The following is a 24,763-nucleotide window of genomic DNA, read 5'->3' on the forward strand; positions in this document are numbered from 1 at the left end:
TCTTTCCTACCATGAGTAGAAAAGGGCACTTTATAGAACTTTGCATGGCTGCCTTTCATGGGGACACGGTCTAAAGTCTTTAAACAAGTCCATTCCCTCCCAGTTTACTAGCTGTGTGATGTTAGAAACCAAAAGAGAAAAAAGAATTAAAATGATATCCCCCAGCTTTCTCAAGAGCAGTAATGTAAATACTTAATATGTTTACCCCCAAATGCACAAGGTAGTCTTTTAAAAGGCCACATCTTAGTCAGATGCAGATACTTAGAGGCCTTGGTGCATTTAAGTTTGTCAATGGGCAGAATTGCTTTCCAAGGGAGAGCATAAGATTTGCAGGATGCTACCTATCAATGCTTTATTTGAACTCCTTAATATGCATATGACTGGCATAGCAGATTTAATAACCTATCCTTTAAACGCAGACTTTGGGACTATTTCTAAGCATATTATATGCCCAGTCAACAACAATGGCCTAATACAGCAATACTTCTCTGTAGTTTTGGATTTTCCATAAAACTCTTTAGCGTAAGGGTTCCTGACACAAGGCTGTAAAGCTATCTTGGGATGCTGTCATATCAGACCTGTGTAGGTGCTCCTTAGCCCAAGGTCTAATGGGAATCCATAAAGCCACTTGTGTTTTGACTTTCCCGTTCTTTCCTCCTTGACGCATGCATCCACACCTGCTCCCTCAGAGTCGTTTGTGCCCATTACATCAGGGGAGCTGCCAGGGAAGCACAGTCACTACTTAGCCCTTATATGTAAATGTTTGCTTGCAAAATGGTTTCAGAAATCACCCGCTCTGTTAGTGACACCCTTATTAGCTATGAGTATAACAGTTCTGAGCACCAGGGGGCCATTTGGTGAGAGAAAGACCCTGAAGTTCCCATAGCTGATTTGTTTTGTATAAAGTTGAAGTTCATTAGCAATGCGTTAAGAGTCACTCTTGCTGCCTTTCCCTAATGCCCCGTCCTCATATGGCAGTGACCATTCAGGGAGGGAGCGTATAGTTTATTGTAAAACTTCAGGGGAAAAGGGCCACATGATTCCATGTGAAAATAGATCTCTGCTTCCTAACCTGGATGACCTATTTAATAATTCTTCAGTGTCTAGTGATTTTAAATGGTTGTCTATTAATACTACCAGCATTTGGGAATGTTAATTTTATGGGAGCACTCTGACATTTCTATTTATGCGAATAGAATAGGGGAAACAAATACACACACACATATGAATTGGTGTCAGACCATACGTTTTCTTTTTAATTTAATATATTCCTTTTAAGGATCTGAGAGGTAGAAGAGGGTTAGCCTTTTTTGCTTTTTGTTGTTGTTGTTGTTGTTGTTGTTAGACTGGTTTAGTATGTTCCTATAGATCATGTCCTTCTCCCAGACACAAAAAAACCATTCCATAGCCCAGCTTTGTCAGAAAACACAGATCATCTAGTGACTGCAATTTGTTTCAATTTGCATAAAGAGCAAATAGGATGATCTGAACCTGCATGTAAAGCTGAAGTGAAAACACAGAGCTCTGACTTGTTCTTTGTGTTTAGACAAACTTCGCTGTCATATCTCCACGCAACACCCCAGTGCCTTAAAAATGGCAAAATTATCTGCAATTATCTCCAGCCTGCAGCTAATTTTCTGGATAAGTTAAACAGAAGCTTTGAAAGGGAGCCTGCAGACGGGAGAAGTCATGTGCGTTTGTACAATGGCTGGTGCGGAAGTGCTGATGGTTATGGAAATGTGAACCCTTGAGAGCTGCTGCGGATTTCAGAGCCAATCAAAACTAAATTAGGAAACAAAGATTATTAAAAAGTCTTCTGTGCATGTAATTTTGGCATAATATTATGAGGTGGACATTAAGTGTTTCCCTTGGAGACCCCAGCATCATTAATGCAGTGTGCCTTTAATTACAAGTAGACTCATATTACTAAAAAATGGAGAAAATAAAGTACTCAGAGGGGTCGTTAGCAATACCCTCATTATGTTTACTGAAATAATTAAAAGAAAGGGTGTAATTTTTCTAAATAAAATGTCAGAATTTGAAATGAAAATGGATTTTCTTTAGGAAATTTACTAATGGCTGCCCACACTCTTGATAGGCATTTATTCAAGCACCATAACAGGTCTATTAACGATCATTCCATATTGTGCTATTTCTAGGTAGACTCCTATTAAGAAAAAAGAAAGACTTTAATTATTGCAAGCATTGTGGATAGAACATATTTCTTTGTGTTCAAATGGAATTTAGAAAGTAATAGAAAGCCTTTGTGTTTTATGATATTAAAGGAACCCAGTGGGATAAGCGAGCAGTAATGCATAGTCACAGGGCTATCTATAACTTAAATTTCAAATCTGACATCAGCACAGGTTGCCATCTGGTGGCTATCAGGTGGCCTCTGAGAAATTAATTTGATAAACTCAGTTACATTTTCAGTGACAGGGCATTAATATCAATTTTCCAAAAACTGGAAATGACATTGGCTTATATAATAATCAAATAATCTTAAAATATACTCTGTTCTCATGAAACATAATTCAATGAATGAATGAAGTTTTAATAACAGTGACATCTTTCATTTGAAGTGATTTATTCCTTAATTAGCCCAGAATGGAATTTTTAAAAAACCTTCGATTCCGTCTTTATTAACACTTCCTTGTTATTTAGTTCATTATTAGGACTTATTTCTTAGAAAAGGTTAATTCATGTTTGCAATGAATTAAGTTTCACGAAGATCAATCTTTTTGATGTATCCCTGTACCAAGTATTTCCTTATTGAGGAGCCTACAAGAGCTCCTTATTATCTGTTGCATCAAGTTTTTAAATCTGGTTATATTCAATTTTATTTCTCACTATTTCCCACTGGGACCCTATGGCACACCCAGGGGACTTAGGGATAGTGATCTGATGGGCAGAGGAATGCTGCATTTGGGTTGAGTCTCATTGGCACAGCATGCACCATATATCGGTGGGGGAGTGTTGGAAGGATGCTGGGAAAGATTACTGTGGGTCTAACAGAACTTAAAACCATATTATGTCACTAGATATTCTCAGACAGTGTTCTCTAAGGGCAGAAGTGCCTCAGTCTCTGATGGGCTGATGCTTCACAAATATTATTCCAGGATACTGAATGCAGTGATGTGAACTGAGCGTAGAACGCATGCAAAACCAAGAGGTGATGTTGAGAATCCAAGTTAAATAGCACGTGTTCCCTGCCTCCAAAGGAAGTAGAGAAGAGTCCTAAGCAAGATGAATTGTGAAGTAGTGTGTACTCAGAGGATGGGGGAGCAAATAAGCATAGCCAGCACTCAGAATTTAAAGGTGAAATATTATTTTGCTATCTATCAGAGGGCCACTTGGAGAATACTCTCTGGTAGTCAAGTGCCTAAAGTTCAACAGTGTCTGAGAAAGATACAAAAACCCTGAGTGGGGCAGATTCAAGCACAGTGTTTAAATGACAACCTAGTAGCCTGGTTAATGGTAGAATGACCTTACATCTAGCAGTATGGAGGAGGAGCAAAAAATCATAGAACCTGATGGGTTAGATAGACCTCTATATGTGTGCATATATGTTATATATATATAATGTATGTGTGTATATATATATTTAACTTAGTTGATGGTGGAGTATGCTGGGTAAGATTAGCATGGCTCATCTGCCTGGAGCTCCAATATTACACAAAGATTAGGGGGAGCATTTAACTGAATCTACAAATGCAAGATTTTTAAAGGTGGAACATGAGAAAATAGTAAGTGCCTTGTAGTGGATCAATTTGAAGTACCTCCTCTGTCCCCTAAGAATTAATCTTGTTTACTCTCAGTCTAAGGGAATATCACTTGAAAAGTGTGAGAAGCAATCTCCTAAAAATACCATAGCCCTTCCAGATTGTTTTGGAGTCTCAGGCATATTCTCCAGATTGTGTGTGTGTGTGTGTGTGTGTGTGTGTGTGTGTGTGTGTGTGTGTGTGTGTGGCGGGGGGTGGGTTCTCTTCTAGTTTTGGGACTGTACATAGGATGGATCTTGGGCTGGCATCTTGATCCTCTGACCTTAAGGACTAGGGTCATCCCATAGGCAGTCCCTCATCTCATGAGTTTTCTCTATGAGGACAAGCAGAGGACATTTCTCTTGCTTGGAATAGTCTGTGCTCCTCTCCACTTTTCTCAAGTCCATCCATCCTTCAAGGTCTATGTGAGGTTGGCTTCTCTATACACACTTTCTGCGAATTTCAGCTCCTATCATTTTCTTCACTGTATATCTGTATTATCCCTTCCTATGTACTGCTATTACTGTATGGCACCATTTAGCACTTGTTACATCTTATTGATTAATACACCCACATGCACATATGTTTCATGTGTTTATGCTGCCTCTTTATCTGAATCAATACTCTTTTTTTTTTTTTATGATTTTATTTATTTATTTTGAGAGAATGAGAAAGCATGGGGTAGAGCAGAGGAGGGGGGAGTAGGGAGAGGGAAGGAATCCCAAGCAGATTCCTTGCTGAGCAGGAGGCCCAGCGCTGGACTGGATCTCACAACCCTGAGATCATGACATGAGCTGAAACAAGAGTTGGATGTCAACGGGCTGCGTCACCCCGGCACCCCTGGATCACTACTCTTCAAATGAGATGATACGTAGGCGAGAGCCTTCTGTACTTTGTGATGCCCAGTAGGAACTCAACAGAGACTACACATTTTATTGCTTTTCTACCTCATAACATTTACTATTTTCCTAGGCAACAAATAAGTAATGTCTTTAATGTATTAATTGATCAATTGATTGAATATAGTACTTGATTTTCTAGATTGTTTTCTATTTCTTGAGAACTTTTATCATGTATCTGTTTTTTTCCTCTTCAAATTAAGAGACAACTAGAAAAATTTAGCTACTGTACTTGGGAAGCTTATGAGGATGTTCTCAAGAGAGTTGGGAGAAGCAAAATCTACTCAGCGTTCCAACACTGAAAGTGATATATGAGGGATTTTCAAATTCCATTTCTAATTGAATCTTTTAAATGTATTTTTCCAAATAGAAAATTTTGAAACAATAGAAGAGCTTAACACACAACATTGAAATCATTTTGCCATATTTCTTACGAGTCTTTTTCTCTCTCAATATGTATATTTTGTTTCACAAAATTGGAATCATATCAAGTACATTTTTTCCTCTTTTTTCATTTACTACTACAGTTTTAGCATTTTCTTGTATCGTTATGTATTCTTAGAACCTATGATTTTGATAGCTATAGATATCCCATTGTGTGGGTATACAGTATTTCATTACCCTCTCACCTCAACAACTTACTGTTCTTTGCTTTTCTTTTTCTATTTGTTATGTGCAGTGATGAACATATATAGTATAGTCTTTCTTATTGAACATATCCTTCTCTCACATCTGAAATCTTCCATATTTAAATGCACATGTTTTTAGATTGTCAAGCTCATTGTATCATATTTAGCTGATGCTAAAGTATAGGGCTGTATTCTTGTGTTCTCAAGGATGGAATCATTACTGAACTAAATAGCATTCTATATGTCAGTCATGGGGACTGAAATCAGTATGTGACTTAGGCACTTCTTTCTGGGCCTTGCTTTTGTGTGGACTTGGAGAGTGTCTAGAGATAGGAGGAAGACAGCTTCTGCTACATAATAGAGAGCAAAGTCGGGGGACCTCTTTAGGAGCAACAAGCTAAGGATGAGCAAATTACACCTTGTAAACTGTACTTGTGGCTTTAAAACTTGCTTTAAATTGATCCACAGTGAGAAACACATTTTATATTACAACTCATTAAATACACACTATCCCACATACACAATGCAAACAAAAGCTTTACAAAAAAAGTATTTACCCTTCCTATGAGCTCTGCCCTCTGATACATTTTTCTTCCTTTATATTTCTTTTTCATTTTAACAGGTAATTGAAAATTATATATTGATTATGATCCATAGATTGTAAGTAGGATTGTTTTTGAAACTTTGAATAAATGGGAAAATACCATGCTCATCATTGTAGAACTTCCTTTTTTAATTCAACATTATATGTTTGAGATATACTGCTGTGTAGTATTCTACTGTATGGGTATTTCTTTTATTTATTTATTTATTTATTTATTTATTTATTTATGGGTATTTCTTTAACCAATGTTCTGTTTCTAGACTTTTGGGTTGTTTGGTTTTCATGCTTTAAGTCTCTTAACTGGAGTCAAATTGTCCTCCAGAAAGTTGATTAGTACACTCTGTTTTTAAGCATTTTACAAAAATGTGGTAGGCATGAGATTCTCATCAGTACATGAATGTATATTCTTAAAATTTCTTCTAACATAGGGCTTTAGCAGATAAGTGAAAATACATACTTTACCAAAAATAATAATGATAAAATTATATTTACTGTTACCCCCTTTTCTGCTAAGATAAAGACCTCTAACATTTTGCATAGATAAACGAGATATCAGAAATGAAATGACATTTAGTGTCAAAGATGTATTTTTTGCTTATTGACTAGGTAGGTTTTTGATATGTTTCTTGACCATTTACATTTTCGTATTTCTAGTTGTAGGAGTTTTTGCACTTTTTGCCTTTTTTCCTAATTTTTCTGTTGAAAAATTTATATAAAATATATAAATTTGGGCCTTTTAAACAGACACCATTTTTTGGTTGTTGATTAATTAAAAAATATGAGTATTTTTCCTCCAGAAGAACATGTCTTGTTTCAGAGACTTTTGTACACCCTTCCTTTTGTGGAAATTTTATATTCTTGAACAGGGTTTTGGTGGCAGAGAGTTATCACCTCAGGGCTGAAAAAAATTTCTTGGGGTTGAGAAAAATTCATCTAAGTACCTGCTCATATCTTTGGTCTAATGTAAGAACTTGGAAGAGTTGACATTTACCCTAAGTAAAGCCCCCCTTTTCACTGACAATCAGTCCTTTGGAAACCGTTACATACTGAAACGTATTAATTCTATAAAGTGGCTGGTGTGAAATCTGCATTGGTTTTAATTCACCAGGCGAATGGGCAGACTAGTTTTTCATGTGCCATGTTTAGATTTCAGAATTTCTTTTCCTACAAAAGGGGAAAGTGGTGAAAGTTGTTTCACACGCTTAATATTGTAAAAGAACTTACTGAGATTGGCAGGTTGTAAGTTCCTTCTCATCTTTCTGGGAATAGATAGATTCGCATAGTATCAGTTCCATGAAAATTAAAGATGTGAGCTAAGGAAGAAGCCAGAATTGGTTTTCCTTCTTTGACCTACTTTGAAACTGACTTCTAAAATATTAAATGAAGAATTGAGCTGGATATTGCTTCAGTACAGAGATATAGTCCTTTTTCGTTCCAGAGGGTTGGTGTCCAGTGAGAGGTTTTGCGGCTCTTATTATAATCCGGTCATGTCTGAACAATGATTTTTTGCTGTTCCATGTAACTTTCTGTTTCTTTCCTGTGGCTCTCTTTCCTTCCTGGAAATGACAAAATGAAGAAATCAAATATACTTCCGAGTAATTCTCTCTCAAGGGAGAGGAGAATTCAACGTAGATGGTCAACACAAGTTACAGACGAGGATGTGTGCAGGATAGAGAAAGTGAGCTGGTGGGCCATCTGAGGTTGGCTGTGATGCCTGGACCACTCCATTAGAAATATGATTTCAAAGTTTAGAAGACTAAACTTGTACAGGGTGTTAAGGAGCATCAGTGTGTCTACTGTCTGACTCAGAATCACATTCTCTTTAGCTATCACTGGAGTCAGTGCTGTAATAGTGCTTAGCAGAGAGTGAAGCCTACAGTAGAACTTAATACATGCTTGTTGAACTGAACTCATGCTGTATTTTTACAAGTTATGTTTGTAGTTGATCTTTATCAAGAACTTACATGGTGCCATGCACTGGACTAAACGCAACCTTTGTTTGTTCATGTCTGTAGTCCTATCATTGTCCTTATTTATCAGGTGGAGTGATTGAGGCATGAGGTTAAATAACTTTTCCAACCAAGTAGTGGGATCAGGATATAAACCCAGGCAGTCTGACATGCATGTCCAACTCTTAAACCATACTATAAATCCCTCCCTAATTTTATTTGTCATATGTGGGATACAACCATCATGAAAACCGTTTTAAAAATAACATTTATGATTTGGACTATGAGCACAATACTATGATTTTGTTATTTAAAAAGCCTTTTATCTGAAATAACCTCAGAAAATTGGATTCTGTAAACAGAGTGTGGGGAATGTTGGAAATACACATTATGTGATGAGTGTCTTCATTCAGGGATAAGAGAACCAATCAGCAGTGTTTGTTTCCATTCCTACTTTCTTTTCCATTAACGTGTTCATATAAATGGAAATAAGCTGTTAGAAATCATACAGAGCAGAGTACATATTGTGTTCACCATCTAAAACCAGAATAATAAGTCAGCAACTGTTGGCTAGTTAACAAAATCATATTCTTGTGGGGGAGGTGTTGAGAAAAGTAGTTAGTGTGATGCTTTTGATTTTTTTTTAACAGTATCAATAACAACTGTTACATGCTGTCTCCACTCAGTTGTCTAGTAGGCATTTTAAACTTAACACATTTATTATAGAACTCTTGATTTCTTCTCCCCAAATGGATTTTGCCTGTAGTCTTTCCCATATCTATAAACAGCAGCTTATATTTATCTAGTTGCTCAAGACGAAAAATCTAGGAATCCTCTTTAACTCCTTTATGTCCCTCACAACACATATCAGCAAGTCCTGTGGGCTAAACCTTCAGAAATCTATCCCAAATCAGATTGCTTTTTACCCTCTCTACTTCTAACAACTAGGTCCCAACCAGCTTTATATCCAGGCTAGACCCCTGTGGTATTTCCTAACTGATCTCCTTGCTTGCAAACTCTTGCCCTGTTACCAAATTCATGTTCCATAGTACCATAATATATCATATGTCATAATATAACATATAATATAAATATAGTATAGAAATATACACATATAGTATAAATATAATATACAAATAAAATATATAATATAAATATTATGTAATTAGGGAATATAATTATATAATATACATATGGATAACATTTTAAACACCTGAATCAATCAGGTCTTGTCCTTGTTCAATTTCCTCCCTAGCTGTGTCCCATTAAGAATTAAATCTAAGGGGCGCCTGGGTGGCTCAGTGGGTTAAGCCGCTGCCTTCAGCTCAGGTCATGATTTCAGGGTCCTGGGATCGAGTCCCGCAGCAGGCTCTCTGCTCAGCAGGGAGCCTGCTTCCTCCTCTCTCTCTCTCTGCCTCTCTGCCTACTTGTGATCTCTCTCTGTCAAATAAATAAATAAAATCTTTAAAAAAAAAAAAGAATTAAATCTAAGGGGCGCCTGGGTGGCTCAGTGGGGTAAGCCTCTGCCTTCAGCTCAGGTCATGTTCTCAGTGTCCTGGGATCGAGCCCCACATCGGGCTCTCTGCACAGCAGGGAACCTGCTTACCCCTCTCTCTCTGGCCTGCCTCTCTGCCTACTTGTGATCTCTGTCTGTCAAATAAATAAATAAAATCTTAAAAAAAAAAAAAAAGAATTAAGTCTAAACCCTTACTACTGCCTGAAAGGTCTTATGTAATCTGGTCCTTAAAAACCTCTTTGAAGTCCACTCTGATCACTCCCTATCTTGCTCAGTCCAGTCTGCCTGCAACTTCTTGGTGTTTCACATAAAACTATGTTTATTCTTGCCTGTTGTTTGGACCTGCATTCTCAAAATCCTCCCAAAGCTCCCTCCCACCTTTTATTCAAGTCTCTGCTAAAACATCTTTTGTAAGGAAGCCTATCTGATCACCTTATTTAAATAACATCTCTTTCTTGCTCTATCCATTCCTTGAGCCTGCTTAATATTTTCTTTATTAAATTTATTATAGAGGGTGATATTCAAACTATTTAACAACTGGGACAGCATCAACACAGAACAATCAGAAAAGACATCTATGGATATGCCTTACTTGGTACCATCTGACTGATGGTATATCAGTCAGACAGATGGAATATCAGTTCCAATGACTAGACATTTATTATGTTATATACTGCTCATATACTTATGTCCCTTTTCTCTTCCAGAATATAAAACCCAGAGGACAGGAACTTTGTCTTATGTCTGTCCATGGTAGGGCTCAACAAATACTTGTTGAATGAATAAATGGGCTGCTAACACAGAGATATGTTAATTTGATGATAGCATTCATATCAGAGATTATTGCTCTAATACATACATGGTCTTTAAAGTATTTAAGCTATGTTGGAGGTCCTTAATCTTGAGGGTATCATAAATATTTTCTTCTCTTTTTTTTAGTTTTTAAAATTTAAAGTATAGAACCAATATAACAAATATAGGTACACCCAGCACTTAAAATTAACAATGATGAAGTTGCATTGTTTTCAATAGGATTTTAAAACATACATAAACATTACCTATTGAGTCAAAGCCATCTTGTTTCCTTCCCCTGGTCTGTTCCTTGCCTCCCTTTTCCAGAGGAAACCAGTATCATAAATGTAGGGTAGTTCCCTGTAGTCCATGTTTTTGCATTTTTGAACATGAAGCTTATATGTTCATAAACAAGTTATAGTTTTGACTTTGGATTTTTTAATGTTACCATCCTGAAAAACTAGTCTGTAACTTTTTCATTCAATGCTATTTTCATAAATTATATTTTTTGGTCTGTATGCTCTATTTCCTTCATATTAAAATGCTATCTATCTATTCCATTGGATACATATATTCTTCAATTGTGGGAATTTAGCAAGTTTTATTTGTTTGTTTTTAGTTTTTTGTAATTACAATCCACTCAACAATAAACATCTTTTTTTTTTTTAAAGATTTTATATATTTATTTGATAGACAGAGATCTCAAGCAGGCAGAGAGGCAGACAGAGAGAGAGAGGAGGAAGCAGACTCCCCACTGAGCGGAGAGCCCGATGCGGGGCTCAATCCCAGGACTCTGGGATCATGACCCGAGCCTAAGGCAGAGGCTTTAACCCACTGAGCCACCCAGGTGCCCCAAGAAACATCTTCATACCTAGATCTTGGTGAATGTGAGCAAGAGTTCTTTTGTCTTGTTCTGTTTATCTTAAGATGTGCACAAAGAAACTAATCTGTGGGCTATAGCATACTGAATTTCATCAAATCTAGTTGCACCACTTTGCTTTCCTACTGACAGATTATGAGGGTTCTTTTAAGTCTTGTTTTGCATTGTTTACTGATGTATTTCCGCTTGTTATGTAATGAAAAATATTTAAGAAACTGTATTTCTTTTTTTTAAAGATTTATTCTTTTAAAGATTTTATTTATTTATTTGACAGAGATCACAAGTAGGCAGAGAGAAAGGAGGAAGCAGGCTCCCTGTGGAACAGAGAGCCCTATGTGGGGCTCGATCCCAGGACTCTGGGATCATGACCTGAGCTGAAGGCAGAGGCTTTAACCCACTGAGCCACCCAGGCGCCCCAAGATTTATTTTTTTGAGAGGAAGCACGAGCAGGGGAGTGAGGTGGTGAGTATGAGCGGCGGGGCCAATGGATAGGGAGAGAGAGAATCTCAAGCAGATTCCATACCCAGCACAGAGCTCTACACAGGGCTCAGTTTCACCACCCTGATATCATGAGCTGACTGAAACCAAGAGTAGGTCACTCAGCCAACTGAACCACCCGGGTTCCCCCTAGAAATCGTGTTTTTTTAATTGCCTTAGTTTTCAGGAAACTCATAGTTGGATTTTATGATCTATCCTAGCAACCATAATTAACTCAGGATTTTTGATAAAACCATATGTATCATGGCTCTTAATCTCTCATCTTTGTTTTAATTATTTAATAGTAAATCACTTGGAAGTTGTATGAACATCACGAATGAATATTCATAATGTCAAATCGACAGGAGGATGCATGAAATTTGCAGGACTAAATATTGAGTGAAACAATAAACAAACTTCCTTGACGATCTTTTTTACAGAGGGCAACAAATTTTAAGAGTAATATTTTGCGTCTGGCTACCTGAATTGAAAGGTATACTTTGACCTGTACAATTTACACAAAAATCACAGCTTAAAAAATTATTTTGAGTATTTATATGTATGTAATCTTTTTTCCAAAATCACTTTTTCATTACTAGAGTATAACGATAGCCAATAGTGCTTTTAAACTGGAAGTCTCCTTGCTTACTTTGCAAGATGATGTATAAATATTGCTTCATCCATCACCAGAATGACTTGTCTCCTGGATGAAAACCTGAGGGTGATGTGGAACTGTAATAAATTTGGACAGTAAGGGAAGGGTTCCATTTCCAATTAAAACCACAGCCAGGAAGTTTCCATTTATACTGACAATATAGGTACACTATCAGTACATATTTTATGCATTTGTTTCTTCGTTTGGGGCAAATTGGCATTGTTTTAGGAGGAGTAGCAGTAAAGGAGTAGCTTTACACTTATTTATACCCTCCCAAGAAAGAGTCCATTGCCCTTTCCAGACAGGAAGTTTCTAGGATCCCTGGGTCTTAGACATTTAGAGCCAAGCATTCAGAAGATGAGTTGTCTACCTTGGGAGAGTGCATGCTTTTAGGGATATTTTATTGGATTCAAACAGTCTCCATTCAAGTTCCAACTTAATCAAGTTATTTCATTTTTTTGTTTTTGTTTTTGTTTTTGTTTTGAGGGACAGTAAGATAATAATGTACTTAGCACAATGCCTGGCACATAGGAGATGCCCAATAAATATTAATGGCTTTGTCATTGTGATGATCATTTCTATTGATAAAAGTTTAAGCATTCTAATTCTCATTTTCTAGTTTGAAGGGATCCTCGAATGCTGTCCCTTTAGTTTTCCTTTCTGTGAACTGTCTGGCCTTTCCTGATGTTACAAATGGCATCTAATAACTAACTGCTTATGAAGTTCTGGCTCCAAGCCAGGTATTTAAAATCAAAATAATTTCACAACTGTGGTTTTAAAATAAATGGTATGTATTCTAAATAACACAGTATTAAAATAATCATTCATGGTTGCAATGGCATTTGCATTTGAGATTGTAATGGATCACTGTTTTAACAAATGCCCTAGACATGTCTAATGACTGCATAATGACTGTCTAAAAACAAAAGAAAATGTTAACAAAATAAATAACTATGTGAATATAAATTAAATTAAACTCATTTTACTTAAATTATTATTATTATTATTATTATTATTTTTTAGAGAGAGAGAGAGTGTGTGCATGAGCAGGGGGGAAGGGCAGTGGGAGAGGAAGAGAAAGAATCTTAAAGAAGTTCCACACGCAGTACAGAGCCTGACATGGGGCTTGAGCTCATGACCCTGAGATCATGACCTGAGCTGAAACCAAAAGTCAGATGCCCCTAAACGCTCATTTTATTAATCAGTTATTGGAATGGCTCAATGCATTGGCTGTCATGGATGCTTTCACATAAAAGAGAGAAATTCACTATGGGAAATGGAAATGCTGAATCCCAAACCAGTTTTCTCGGCTACTGTATTATCCACATTATCCCCTTCCTCAAACACATCTAGTGGATTTCCATCTCCATCACAGTCCTGATCAGCAAAATGAAACATGGTTCATTGCAGCATTATTTACAGTAGCTAAGATATGGAAGCAACCCAAATATCTAATACTGGGTAGATACAGAAAACGTGAGGTAGATAATGGAACATTATTCGGCAATAAAAAAAGAATGAAATCTTGTGATTTGTGACAGCCTGGATGGACCTTGGGGACCTTATACTAATAAAATAAGTCAAAGAGAGAAAGACAGTGCCATATCATGTTTCCTACATGCAGAATCTAAAAGAGAAAAGGAAAAGAAAAGAAAAAAAGTTTGTAGATACAAAGAGCAAATTGGTGGTTGCCAGAGGCTGAGAATGGGGGGAGGGTGAAATAGATGGAAGTTGTTAAAGGGTACAGACTGCCTGTTATATATAAATAAGTCATGAGGATGTAATGTACAGTATGGCAACTATAATTAATAATACTGTATTGCATATATGAAAGTTGCTAAGAGAGTAGGTCTTAAAAGTTCTCACCACAAGAAAAGTTCTGTAATTGTGTATGGTGACAGATGTTAACTGGAGTTATTGTGGTGATCCTTTTGCAGTATATATAAATAGTGACTTATTATGTTATATTCCTGAAATAACATAATGTTGTTTGTCAATTTTACCTCTACTAGAAATAACAGGGTTAAGTGAAACCTAGATCCATAATTCTTCTTTGCTCCCAATATTTTAGTACATGTGGTATTTGGATACAGTGTGTTCAGTTAGGGCAACCAACAAATTATATTATCAAGACTTTGGATTGTGAATTAGGAAGAGGTCCTGTTTTCAAGAAATGCATCCTTGCACCATGGCTTAGAAAGGAGAAAATAGGTCAGATCTCAGTCCCATCTACTAGCTGGCATAGATTCTTTGTGATGGTCACAACCTTCCCTACTGTGTTTGATGGTTTTGTGCAATATGCAGATTTCACAGTTATAATTTCATCTTGTTCTGGACTCACACTACATTTGGAATGAACACCACACTTTGGGAGAAAAGCTGTTGCAAGCCATAGAGAAATTTTATTTTATGGTATTAGATGACAAAACTAACAAATGTTAGTAATTTAACCAATTCATCAAGCACTTATTGAGCACCTAGTATGTGCACGGTACTGAGCTAGCATTGTAAAGATGAGCAAGACAGACACATTTCCCTACCTTGGAGAGCTCATGATCAAAGGGAGGGAGAAATACATGAAACAAGTATACCAATAATTACTACTATTATAGATATTTCAAAGAAGAAATTAAAGTCCCTATGAGAGTATGTAATCATAATGCTGGTTGTGATGGGGCAGTAAAAATGGTTCTTGAAGAAAGTCTGGATGTTGTCAAATGCTAGATTTGCCCAATGACTTTATAAGTTTAACATATATATTAGAGCTAGTTAACATAGCACTTTATTATTGAAACTCCTATAGCAAAACAACTTTGTCATCACAAGATTAGAAATCTAATTCCAACCTTATTTCCTCATATTTTTAATACAATTTAAAGGCAAGAGTTTTTTTTAGACTTGCCACTGCCATGTTGTAGTAGGTAGTTATCTTTAGCAATTAATTTAGCCCTTTGTTTTGTAATTATTGTTTACTAGACTGCCTTCTGCACTAGATTGGAAACTCCTTGAAGAATAGGGACAGAGCCTCATTCTCTTTTATATCCCGAGCAATTAGTTTAGTGCCTGATACATAGTGGGCCCCTGTATATAACCATGGAATAAAGTGTCCTTCTAACATTCTGTTTTCCTAAATCTCTGCTCTGTCCTTTTTTAAAGATTTTATTTATTTATTTGACAGACAGACAGAGAGATCACAAGTGGGCAGAGAGGCAGGCAGAGAGAGAAGGGGAAGCAGGCTCCCTGCCAAGCAGGGAGCCCGATGCGGGGCTCTATCCCAGGACCCTGAGATCATGACCTGAGCTGAAGGCAGAGGCTTAATCCACTGAGCCACCCAGCGCCCCTGCTCTGTCCATTTTCATATTTTATTTTATTTTTATTGTCCCTCAATAATCTCTTCTTCCCTTGCTGTCTTTTACAAATCTGGCAGGAGATGACCCTTGGGAATATTTGGTGGGAGTCTTTAGTATTTTAAATAGTGGTGTTCCTCCTAGTTCATTCAATACCACCAGAGCCCTGTTGTGGGCAAAATGGGAGCTGATAAGGACAAGCTAGTCTCTGCCTTGAAGAAGCTTTATAAAGTAAACAGTTATTTACAAAAAAGAAGAAAATAAATGCTCTGCAAGAGCTGCATGTCAAGAGCTGTGGGCACAGAGGGATACAATTCCTTGCAAATTCAGAGGGCTCAGTGGTAGCTTCACAGAGGAGATGGCCTTTGAGCTGAGCTTTGAAGGAAGAGTAAACTGCTCTGAGAAGGAAGAAGAAAGAGAAGGGCATTACAGCTTAAGGAGACAAGCAAATCCTTGTCTTTCGCTTTCTTTTAAAATAATTTCCTTTGTGGCTCTATCTCAACAGTAATAAATAATAAATAAGTGTCACCCATGAATTAATCTAAATCCTGCTCAGCTGTCCTTATGTTTCTCACTACATAATACTGTAACATCATTTCTTACACTTAGCATATTCTCTCACTCTCTAAGATATCAATCATTAAACACAATTATGTAGGTGAAGGCACTTTGTAAAATACAAAGTACTATACAAAATAGGGGAACGTGCCATACAAGGCACTGCAATTCTTATAACGTATTTGCAAGCTCAGTGATCACAAATCATAGGTCCTTAACATGATGCAGAGATTCAATTCAATAAATACTTATTGAAGCCTAACCAAGTAATTTCGGACAATTTACCTATTTAAACTTTCAGAGTTCCTGGTTCTTTTGCATGGTTTTTATGAAGGTTGACTGAAATAATTAGCTTTGATATCTGTAAAACATGGTGTAAGAAAAGTCACTCTTAATATATACCAGACCCTTGGTTTGACTCAAGGCCTTTGCCTACCAAAATCTTTGCTGGAGAGATGAGACTTACATAATTGAGCTATATAAAACATAACAATAGATGATTACATATCAAAGGCATGGGTACTGTCATTACGTATCTTGGGTTTGTGTCCTTGTTCGAAGGTGAGAATAGTAAAAGGTCAAAATGAACATAGAATTCAAATACAAGCAACTTAACCTAGTTTATGTCCATATGCTCTGATACACAGAGGGTCTTCCACAATCCTACCCCAAAGCTCAGTGTTCCTTCTCCCAAAATACTCATTTAGGACTATATGACATTTTCACTGGCACACTGGGCTATTAGTTTTACCATTGTTTTCCAGTTAGAAACATATATAAAACTGCTTGAATGCCTTTTTAAAATTTGCTTCGCAATGCTCCAGAACAAATCTTCATAACTTCATGAGTCTGCCTACAGTCATCCTTACAGTGCCATGAATTTATGCATGATCGCCAAGAACTTTATTCTGAAGGAATCTCTCCAGAAACGGCAGAATATCAGTGTTAATGTTTTTCCCAGTTTAATATTATTACATATAATTCATTATTATCAGTGTTAAATTTCTAAAGTGTCTGATGTTCAAGTCCCAGGTTTATTATACCAAAAGTTCATATTTGTATGAGAAATAACTTAAAAATGGTCTCATGCATCTTGAGTAATGTTAATCCTCATATACAGGTAGAAAAGCCCCATTTTATAAAATTTGAAAAGGTTAATGACTTGCTCTAAGTCACAATAACCAATACATAATAGATGTTGAATTATAACATATTTATAAAATTAAAGTAATTAATTTTTATTGCTTATACTTTACCGGGCACTGTATCAGTATGTAATATGTGTAAATTTAATCTTTGAATGAAAGCTTGAGTAGATTAAAGAAGGATGTAAATACATTGCCCTTGAGTTTTCACAGTTTTTCAAAGCCATACTTTCTTCTTATTTATTTATTTATTTATTTGACAGAGAGAGAGAGAGATAGTGAGAGAGGGAACAAAGGCAGGGGAGTGGAAGAGGAAGAAGCAGGTTCCCCACTGAGCAGGGAGCCCAACACGGGACTTGATCCCAGGACCCCGGGATCATGACTGGAGCCAAAGGCAGCCGCTTAATCTTAACCGACTGAGCCACCCAGGCATCCCCATACACTTTTCTTCTAATGGAGATATCTTTTGTTAGTTAATAAGCACTTGGCAAAAGAACTTTGCAGTCATTATTGATGCTCTCCATAGGTTGGGTTGTTATAAAGTCTCTGAAAGGCTTTCACAGAAATAATGCTTGAACAGATTCCTCTGGACTCCATAGAATCAGAGACATTGGGCTACTGACAAATTGATACCAGAAAAGAACTTTGAGATCTCTGGAGAAAAGGTAGTCTGCAATTTCACAGTATAAATAATGGGAGCTTTACTGTAAAAATAGAAGATTATTCATATAGTTGTAGTCTAAAATGAGGAAGGCAGTTCTCAAATGTTGCTTCTGATGGCTTTTCTTTCCTTCTTTTCTTGAATGCAAGTCCACAATTATCATAGGAAATCATGGGTAAAGTTCTCATTTCCATTTTAGGATCATGTCAAGGAAAAAAAAAATGACCTTAATACTAGGTTCTAATATAAATAATTTCAGGAAGCTCTAAATTCATGGCTATAATGAAGTAGTTACTAATCTATAAAAAAAGACGCTATGTTCAGGAGATAGGCAAATCGTATTCCTTGTTAATATTCTGGACAGCTTAAAATGTTTCTCTCTCTGTGCTTTAACTTGACCATGTGCTTCTACCTTCACCTGCTCATAAGCAGCTCTTCTCCCTTGAGGAAAAATAGAAGTGGAACAACATTGAGGTGACATTTGTCAAGGTCAACAAAATAAACCCAGTAGTAAATCTATTTTAAAATTGTTCTCTTTTGAATTGCATCCTGGGTGAGCATAAGAACAAGTATAATTATTTCCATATCTCTAGCAGTATCTGTGACCTCTATACCGTTTATCATAAAAACAACCAGCAGCAAAATCTATAGAAATATCTTAAGTATCTAAAAAATCGATCAAATTAACCAACTTTTTTTTTTTTAAGATTTTATTTATTTATTTGACAGACAGAGATTACAAGTAGGCAGAGAGGCAGGCAGAGAGGAGGAAGCAGGCTCCTCGCGGAGCAGAGAGCCGGATTGCCGGGCTCGACCCCAGGACACTGGGATCATGACCTGAGCTGAAGGCAGAGGCTTTAACCCACTGAGCCACCCAGGCGCCCCAAATTAACCAACTTTAAATATGTGTCATGTTTTGCCAGTCTGAAATTTGCCAAAACATTGTGAAGTTCTCAGCTTTGCGCAGTGGCAGTATCGTACCAATGAGGTTTATTCGAGGCACAATTATTGCTAATTGAAAACATTGTGAAGTTCTCCATATATGCACGCTGACCTTTTTTCCTCCCAAACCCGTATCCTCATTTATTGGTATAGCAAAAATAGAACTAGCCATTTGAGAGAGGTTAATCTAGACATAGATTCTTTGACTCAGTCATTTATGTGTCACACTCTGTTTTCTTGAGTGGGTGGATCTTATAGAGTATTTTACAGCTTTTTAAATTGAAGTATAATTAATATACAATGTTAAATTAGTTTCAGGTATACAGTATGATTCAACAGTTTTATATGTTTCTCAATACTCATCAAGATAAGTATGCTCTTAATCCCCCTTTATCTATTTCACCCATCCCCCCACTCACTCCCCTCTGGCAACCACAGTTTGTCCTCTGTATTTGAGTCTGGCTTTTGTTTGTTATTTTTCCTTTGTTCATCTGTTTCTTAAATTCCATATAGGTGTGAAATCATATGGTATCTGTCTTGGTCTGACGTATCTCAATTAGCATTATACCCTCCAGGTACGTCCATGTTGTTGCAAACGGCAAGATTTATTCTTTTTTATGGCTGAGTAATATTCCATTATATATATATATATATATATATATATATATATATATATATATATATATATAAAATTTATAGTCCATCATATATATATATATAAAACATCTTTATTCATAGATCAGTGTATGACCTCGTTGCTTCCCTAGCTTGGCTATTGTAAATAATGGTGCAGTAAACGTAGGAGAGCATATATCTTTTTGAATTAGTGTCTTCACTGTTTTTTTTTTTTTTTTTTGCTTGGGGGAGGTGGGTAAATACCCAGTGGTAGAATTACTGGATGGTACAATAATTCTATTTTTAATTTTTTTGAGGAACCTCCAAACAGCTTTTCACATTGGCTACACTAATTTGCTTTCCTACCAACAATGCATGAGGTTTCCTTTTTCTCTACATCCTCACTAACACTTGTTATTTCTTGTGTTTTTGATTTTAGCCATTCTGACAGGTGTAAAGTGATACATCATTTTGGTTTTAATTTGCATTTTCCTGATGATTAGTGATGTTGAGTATCTTTCCGTGTCTCTGATGGCCATCTGTATATCTTGTTTGGAAAAATGTCTATTTGGGTCCTCTGCCATTTTTAATTGGATTTTTTTTTTTTTTTTTTTTTTGGTGTTGAGTTGTGTAAATTCTTTAGCTATTTTATATTAACCCCTTATTGGATATATCATTTGTAAATATATTCTCTGATTCAGTAGGTAGCCTTTTTGTTTTGTTGATGGTTTCCTTTGCTGTGCAAAAGTTTTTATTTTAGCATAATCCCAATCCTTCAATTTTTCTTTTGTTTCACTTGCCTGAGGAGACATACCTAGAAAAATGTTTCTGTGGACAATGTCAAAGAAACCACTACCTGTTTTCTTCTAGGATGTTATTGGTTTCAGGCCTCACATTTAGGTCTTCAGTGCATTATCAGTTTATTTTTGTGTATATAAGAAAGTATGTTTAGTTTCATTCTTTTGCATATAGCTGTCCAGTTTTCCCAGTCACATTTGACACTGTCTTTTTTCCATTGTATACTTTTGCTTCCTTTTTCTTAGATTAATTGGCTATATAAGTGTGGGTTTATTTCTAGATTATCTGTTCTGTTCCATAGATCTGTGTGTCTGTTTTTGTGCCATTATCTTAGTGTTGTGATTACTACAGATTCGTAGTGTATGTTGATATCTGGGATTGTGATATCTCTAGCTTTGTTCTTTCCCAATATTGCTTTGGCTATCATGGTCTTTTGTGGTACCATATAAATTTTAGGATTATTTGTTCTAGTTCTATGAAAAATGTTGTTATGTTGATAGGGATTGCATTAAGTCTGTAGATTGCTCTAGGTAGCATGGGCATTTTAATAATATTTATTCTCCCACCCATGAGTATGGAATATATTGCCATTTGTTTGGGTCATCTACAGTTTATTTCATCAGTGTTTCATAGTTCTCAGAATACAGTTCTTTTTCACCTTTTTGGTTAAGTTTCTTCCTAGGATTTATTCTTTTTGGTGTAATTGCAAATGAGATTGTTTTCTTAATTTCTTTTTCTGCTTCTTCATTTAAAAATGAAACAGATTTCTCTGTATTAATTTTGATCCTGCAACTTTACTGACTTCATTTATCGGTTATAGCATTTTGGTGGAATCTTTTGGGTTTTCTACATAGATTATCATGTCATCTGCAAATAGTGGAAGTTTTATTTCTTTCTAAACAATTTGGATGTCTTTGACTTTTTTTTACTTATCTGATTGCTGTGGTTAGGACTTGCAATACTGTGGTGAATAAAAGTGGTCAGAGTGGAACTGTTACTGATTTTGGAGGAAAAACTCAGCCACAGATGTTGGTTGTGGGTTTTTCATATATGGTTTTTATCATGTTGAGGTATGTTTCCTCTAAACCTAGTTCATTGAGAGTTCTTATCATGAATGGATGTTACATTGTGTCAAATGTTTTTTCTGCATCTATTAAGGTGATCATATGGCTTTTATCCATATGATCATATGGTTTTTATCCTTCTTGTTAATGTGATGTAGCACATTAATTGATTTGGAAGTACTGAACCATACTGTATCCCTGGAATGAATCCCATTCAATTGTGGTGAATGCTTTTTTAAATGTATATTGTTGGATTTGGCTTGCAAATATTTTGTTTAGGATTATTGTACCTGTGTTCATCAGCGATATTGGTCTTTATTTTTCTTTTATTTCAGCGTCTTTATCTGGTTTTGATACCAAGGTAATGACTTCATAGAATAAATTTGGAAGCTTTCCTTTCTCTTCTATTTTTTGAATAGTTGGATAAAAATAAGTATTAACTCTTAAAATGTTAGTACAATGCACCTATGAAGCCACCGAGTCTTTGTTATTTTTTTATTACCAGTTCAATTTCATTGCTAGTGCTCAATCTGTTCTATTTCTTCCTGTTTCAGTTTTGGAAGATTATATGTTTCTAGGCATTTATCCATTTCTTCTAGATTTTCCGATTTGTTGACATACAATTTTTCATAATATTTTATTATCATTTGTATTTATGTGGTGTCAGTTGTTATTTTTCCTCCATTTCTGATTTTATTTATTTGAGTTCTCTCTCTCTCTCTTTCTCCCCCCCCCCTTTATGAGTGTGGCTAAAGGTTTATCAATTTTTTTTATCTTTTCAAAGAACCAGATTCAGGTTTCATTATTTTAGTAGTTTCTATTTCATTTATTTCTGCTCTCATCTTTATTATTTTATTCTACTAGCTCATGGCTTTTTTTGTTCTTCTTTTTCTAGCTCCTTTAGGTGTAAGGTTAGATTGTTCATTTGATTTTTTTCTTGCTTCTTGAGAAAGGCCTGTAATGCCATAATCTTTCCTCTTAGAACAGCTTTTGCTGTGTCCCAAAGATTTTTGACCATTGTGTTTTCATTTTCATTTGTCTCCCTGAATTTTGGGGGGTGGGGGGTGGGGGGATAAAGTTCTGTTTAATGAAGAAACAAAGTTGTAGGTGCTCTGTGCCAGTGGTGATGAGATGCAAAGGGGGGGGTGGAGAGGAGATGAAATAATACACAGCATTATTCTCAGTGAGCTCTAGCTCTTCATTTTCGCACTTGAACCAAGGAGAGAGAGACAACCATCATTTTTCACTAAGGCTGTAGAAGAATAGAAACCCAACTCAGTTTATCAGCTCATACAGGGCAGGCAGAGAAAGAGGCTATTTTAAACTGATGTAAGAGGCCACTTGTGGTCTATTGGCAGCCCCCAACCCCAGAGCAGAATGAATGCTGAAGGTGGTCCACAGCTGCAGTGGTGGCTGGTCCCAGCTCCCTAAAGTCCCCCTTGTTTTCTTAATGATAAGCTTGTCAGTCAAATACAGTTGGCTGAAGTAGACCGGGTCAATGAATTGTTCCAATGTCTCCTTTGACTTTATTCACTAGGGTTTGAATTTCTATAGGATCCTTTACATTCTTAGCTTCTCTGAAGCCATGTCTTATTCTCCTGACAATATAAGTTCCATAATTGTAGGTGCTGAAATGCTTGCTCTCTCTCTGCATCACCTAATATAGAACTAACAATTGTGTACAGTTGGAGGCTGCCATTTTGGGGAAAAAAATGGGTTCTCTTTGAGGAGGTCCAGAGTTTAACCTAATCCATAAAACTTAAGTCTCTGCAAAACCATGAAAAAATAAATAAAATGCAGCGGGGCTAAGTCTTGCCAGCAGGTGGAGCCTCAGCCTCTGTGAGCACTAGCCCTCCATGAATTGTTTTATTTCCCCTTTGATTTCTTGGTTGATCCATTCATTCTTTAGTAATATGTTATTTAGTCTTCATGTATATGTATACTTTCCAGATTTTCTGCAGAGCATCTTGAAACATGGTATGATTGTCCTTTTAATAATGTAATCCTATAAGGTGTACATTTCTCTAAGGTCTTGCATGCCTGGAAGAAGGCAAGTTTATAACTGAGTGGGGATATAATGAATGGAGCAATACTGGTTTTGACAGGACTGGCCCTTGGCCAAGCTATGAGGTAGCAACACTTCCATTTGCTTTGTACTCTACACCTTGTCATTACAACTGTTCTTCATAAGTTTCACCCTCTTAGTGTCTTAACTGGGAATTGGGAACCTCTAAGGAGGGAGGGGTCTTAATAGGAATAGTTTATGATGTTACCCCTTCTAGAAATATCTACATTTTTATAGGCTCACACAAAGAAGTGCATGACTTTATACTAATAAAATTTTAAATGGTGAGCTATCCATTTTAGGTCAAGGAGTACTTTCTACTCTCTCATCTTTCTGATACAATACCTAAGCCACTTTGTAATAGCCTGCTGTATTAGAGTCCAACCAGGGAAGCAGAACTATTAGGAGATATATACTAAGAAAAGTATTACAAAGAGTTGGTTTATGTGATTATGGAGGATGGCTAGGCAAGTCAGAAATTATAAGGCAGGTTGTCAGAAAGGGTAGGCTTGAACTCTCAGGCATGTTCTGAAGTTGCTCTCCTCTGTAGACACACTTTCTTCTTCTTCAGGAAATCATGGACTGTGCTCTTAGAGTTTTCCTGTTGATTGGATTAGGCCCACCCTGACTATCTAGGATAATCTTCTTTACTTAAAAGCCAACTGATTATGGACTTTTTAATAACATCTATAAAATACCTTCATAGCAACACCTAAATTAGTGCTTGAATAACCAGTGACCGTAGCTTAGTGAGTTGACACTTGAAAAAGACCCTCACATCTGCTTTTTAAGAAAATTAAGAAAACTGTTTTCAAAGTGTTTAGCTATTTAGGTTTCTTACCTAAAAATATAATTTAGGACCTAAAGGAAGTGAAGTTAAAGGGGTATTAGAGCCTAAAGAAGATAAATAAATCATTTCTCTTTTTGGGGGGGAAGGGGACATGTCTGTGTCATCCTTCAAAATTCAAGTGAGTGACAAATTTCAGTACCCATGCAATATTTCATTTATCTTTATGATCATCTTGTGGATGATGATTTAATAGGATAATTTAGCAGTCTTAATGAATGACAAATCAACTAATTATAAGCAAAAATTATTGTTACTGATGATGCTGATAAAAAAGTAATTACTTAAATGGCAGATAGAGTATCATTAAGGTTAATAACCAGATACAAACTGAACATAATTATTGATGCTGATAATCAAAACCAGTTGGAAATGAATTAATTGGATTTACCATTTGGTATTATTTATAAATGTTTTGTTTTAAAAACAGCGATTATAGGTCATGTTTAGAAAACACATCATAATTTATCAAGTGACCTTGCTGACCCCAAAATAAAATAATAGGCAACTCTTTTTCACATTATAAACTATATCTTGGCTCCCATTTCTTTTTTATTGG

At 36.2% G+C, this 24,763-nt stretch overlaps 1 protein-coding gene and 2 pseudogenes across 4 annotated transcripts in view; 2 read left to right on the plus strand and 1 right to left on the minus strand.

Moving 5' to 3' along the window:
* Positions 1-24,763, plus strand: part of NTNG1 (netrin G1) — a 343,674-nt gene that overhangs the window by 10,517 nt on the left and 308,394 nt on the right. The window lies entirely within an intron of this gene.
* Positions 18,829-19,008, plus strand: LOC131810607 (U4 spliceosomal RNA; annotated as a pseudogene).
* On the minus strand, positions 22,607-22,991 carry LOC131809843 (LYR motif-containing protein 4-like; annotated as a pseudogene).

The sequence above is a fragment of the Mustela lutreola genome, chromosome 10 (assembly GCF_030435805.1).
Source record: "Mustela lutreola isolate mMusLut2 chromosome 10, mMusLut2.pri, whole genome shotgun sequence".
NCBI lineage: Eukaryota > Metazoa > Chordata > Mammalia > Carnivora > Mustelidae > Mustela > Mustela lutreola.